The sequence below is a fragment of the Myotis davidii genome, unplaced genomic scaffold (assembly GCF_000327345.1).
Source record: "Myotis davidii unplaced genomic scaffold, ASM32734v1 scaffold1388, whole genome shotgun sequence".
In the NCBI taxonomy this organism is placed as follows: domain Eukaryota; kingdom Metazoa; phylum Chordata; class Mammalia; order Chiroptera; family Vespertilionidae; genus Myotis; species Myotis davidii.
Window position 1 is genome coordinate 129,618 of NW_006298864.1, and position 4,304 is coordinate 133,921.

A 4,304-nucleotide genomic window follows, 5' to 3' on the forward strand; every position below is an offset into this window, starting at 1 on the left:
ATGAGCTCATACATGAACCAAATGGATGGTTGTTTGTTATTATTGAGTTTGGCAAATTCTTTATATATTTTGAATGCAAGTCCTTCACCGGATGTATGATGTGGAAATTTTTTTCTCCCAATCTCTGGCTCCATTCTTCACTTTCTTAAACGTTGTGCTTAGAAACACAAACGTTTTACATTTTAATCTACTTTTACTTTTATTTCATGGCTCATCTTTTACTGTCTTCTCTCAGAATTCTTTTGCTAACTCGGGTTCAGGAAGATTGCCTCCCATCTGCTTTTCTAAATTTCACAGTTTCAGCTGTTCCGCTGAATCTATGATCTATTTTGAGTTCATTTTAGTTTACGGTTGGAGTTAGGGTCTCACAATTTTTTTTCTTTCTGGAAATAGATACACAATTATCCCAGCACCTTTTGTTAAAAAGACGTCTCCCTTTGGCTTATCTTGGGACCTTGGCCAAAAAAACCACAGACATGATTTCTGGATTCTCAGACCTGGTTGTGCCTTTCTCACGGGCTCCAGACCTTTGCTGGCCTCACTGTTGGAGGCCTGTCTCTGAGGGCACCCCCAATCCCAGTGACAACTTCAGCTGCTCCCAGCAGCTTTTTTTCTGGGCGGTGACGGCCTGCCTCACTCTGTGCCAGTTTCTCGAAATTCTTCTTCTGTTCTTAAAAACCACATCCTGCAAGAAAATTTCCCTCAGAAGCTTCCTGTTGGCGTCTTTTACCAGACGTTTGACCTTTTTCTCTTTGCAGAATTTTATTCTCTGCTGCTATAGCAACAACTGAGCTCAAGACGGAATGGAAACGTGTGTGTGTGTGTGTGTGTGTGTGTGTGTGTGTGTGTGTTAATGTTATCGGGGGTGGCCGGGGGAGAGGTCAATGGGGGACTCATGGAATACTTAAAACAATAAAAGAATATAAATTTTAAAAAGATATACAAACTGTAAAATAAAAGCTGCATGCATGCCCTGACTGGTGTGGCTCCACCGGTTGGAGCACCATCCAGGGCGCAGGACAGGTCATGGGTTCGATTCCTGGTGAGGCACCTGAGCAGGTTGGTTTCAGGTTTGACCCCCTGTGCAGAGGCACAGGGTCCGTGCTCTCTCTCTCATCGGTGTTACTATCCCCTCCCCTGTTCTCCCCTCTACTCTCTCTCTCTCCCCCTCCCTCCTTCCCTCTCTCTCTCCCTCCCTCCCTCCTTCTTTTTACTACCTAGCAGGACAAATCAAAATGGAATACAAAATGCTGGGAAAATATGAAGAAAATTTTTACGCAATTTAACTCGCTTCTTATTTCCCTCCCCAAGCTTGAGTCTCTGAAAAAACACTCACTTTCTACAACCGTCGAAGTGCCAGGAAACGAGATTAAATTCGTGAGGGGCTCACCTGCCCGCCATCCTGACTCCTGGCTCCTGGCTCCGTAGTCCCGGCTTTGCCTTCTGTACGGCAGTCAGGCCTCCCAACATGGCGGCCCCCATGCGGCGGCGGGGCGTTCACAGGGCGCCGCCATATTGCCGGGAGGAGAACGCCGAAGTGGCTCGCGGTTCTGTCAAGGCCGCAGGTCCCCGCCCGCCGCCGCCGGATGACGCAATATCTGAGCGCCGCCTGCAGCAGCCGAATCCGTACGCGGAAGTGTAACGCTTGGGCCCTCCTGGTGGTTTGCAGAAAGCAGGTCAGTGAGCGCCTGTCCTTTCAAGTTTATAGAAAATGTTTTTCCTCCTGTGAGGTTCGCCAGAGGGTGGGAGGGGTGCAGCGGGACCCGCGGGATTCCCGGCGGCGGTCGGGTCGCGTTGGAGGGGGGGCGGGGGCGGCACCACGGTGTTTGGGAGGAAGCAGGTGTGACGCTCCCGCCTGCGGTTGGGGTCCCTTTGGGGTCCCCCGGCGGTTCGGGGTCGAGAGAGATGGACGGCCTTGTCCCGCCCGCTGTGGCCTTTGCGGGTCCCTCTGTGAGGGACGCGGCTGGCGTTTGGCTGATCGCGGCGACAGGTTTCGGTCCGGGGTTTTCCGCGGGGCTCCTCGGTGTGGGTCGCCGTGTGGGGGCGTCGGGTCCGGTTTTGGGGTTAAATGTGGGGGAGAGGGAGTGCGTGTCTTTCCGAAGCGTCGGGGGAGGCGGAGCTGTGGTCGCCCAGGACCCCGGCTGGTGGCGGTGGAGGTTCCTCGGGGCTGGAGGCTGAGGCGGTTTCCTGCTGCTGATGAACGTGTTGTTCGCAGCCGGCCTGATTGCCTCTAACTGCCTCTGCCTTGGCCCCGCCACCGTGGAAAGATACCTGATCTAATTAGTATGTTACCCTTTAATTAGTGTAGATTTTGTCATTCATTCATTCATTCATTCATTCATTTATTTTGAGAGAGAGAGAGACATTGCTCTGAGAGAGACCCACTGATGGCTTGCCTCCCGTACGCCCACGATTGAACCCAAAACAGGGCGTGTGTCCTCACTCATAATGGAAACTGCCACCTTCTGGACAGCGGGCCAACGCTGAGGTGTCAGGTCTGGGCGAGGGCGGAACCGGTGATCGGGGAGACTGGGGTCCCCTATGAAGGACGCCGCTGTGAGCATTCTTTTTTTTTTTTAATATATTTTATTGGCTTTTTACAGAGAGGAAGGGGAGGGATAGAGAGTTAGAAACATGGATGTGAGAGAAGAATCGATCAGCTGCCTGCTGCACACCCCTATGGGGATGTGCCCGCAACCCAGGTACATGCCCTTGACTGGAATCGAACCTGGGACCCTTCAGTCCGCAGGCGGAGGCTCTATCCACTGAGCCGAACCGGTTAGGGCAGAAGCCCTGTTTCTTAGCTCCTTATCCAGGAGTTGGCTGACAGCAGCGGAGAGACGAACCCAGCCTCACTCATAACTTAGTATGAAGCCGTATTGACATGCATGTTCATATGTGCTGCTCACAGTTGTAAGAAACAACACTCCAGCATCCCGTGGTGTTCTGTGTGCCCCCCAATTATATGACATCCTCTCACCCCGAGGTAATTACTATTGCTCTCCACACCGAGCACTTTAAGGCCTTTATAGTTTTGTCATGTTATTAATCACCCCCAATCCTTATAGTTTATTAAGTTTACCTATTTTTAACTGTATCAGTCATCTTATATTATGCATTTTTTAATGTCAGGGTTGTTTTGCTCAGTACATAGGTGTATACTTTTTTTTTTTACAGTGTGAAATTTTTATGTTTAGAATTAGGCAGCTGGACTCAGTTTAGACGGTTCCAATTTTGTTGGCACCATAGTCAGGAGCCAGTCGAACATATGCCTTCTCGCCATCAGGCCTGATCAGGGTCTTGACCCTGGCCACATCAATGTCATAGAGCTTCTTCACAGCCTGTGTGATCCGGTGCTTGTTGGCCTGGACATCCACAATGAACACTAGTGTATTGTTCTATCTTCTTCATGGCTGACTTAGTAGTTGGGGGAATTTGATGATGGCATAGTGTGTAAGCTTGTTTCTTCGGGGCACGCTCTTCTGAGGATATTTAGGCTGCCTCCGGAGCCTTAGTGTCTTTGGCCGTCGGAAGGTGGGTGATGTGCGGATCTTCTTTTTTGCGTGGCTGTGGACGCCTTTCAACACTGTTTACTTTGCCTTCAAAGCCTTTGCTTTGGCTTCGGCTTTGGGAGGGGCAGGGGCTTCCTTCTTAGCTTTCGGCATCTTCGTAAAAAGCAGGTGTATGCAGTAACGGGTTTGTCTCAGTGGATAGACGTCGGCCTGCGGACTGAAAGGTCCCAGGTTCGATTCCGGCTAAGGGCATGTACCTTGGTTGGGGGAACATCCTCAGTAGGGGGTGTGCAGGAGGCAGCTGATTGATGTTTCTCTCTCATTGATGTTTCTAACTCTCTATCCCTTTCCCTTCTCTCTGTAAAAAATCAATAAAATATATGTATTTTTTAAAATCAGGTGTATACTTTTTTGCTCTGTAATGAGGGTCAGGTAACCCTATTCTATAATGTTTACACAGTAATTATTTTAGAAGTTGCAAGCTACAGAATGTCTCTCACATATGCTTCACAAAAAAAAAGTGTTTTGTTTAACCATTTAAAAAATATTTTTTAGTGATTTCAGAAAGGAAGGGAGCAGGAGAGAGAGCGATTGAAATATCAGTTGCCAGAAGCTGGTCCATCCTTGCTGCTTGACACAGTCGCTGCAGGGAAGAAACATCTGCACAGCATATGTTTCAAGGGACCTGGCGTATATGGCATACTGTTCTTAATATTTGCTCACCTTCTTGGCGCTATGTGTTTTAACAAAGGTCATCTCTCTAAGAAAGGTTGTTTCCCCAGGTAGTGATTT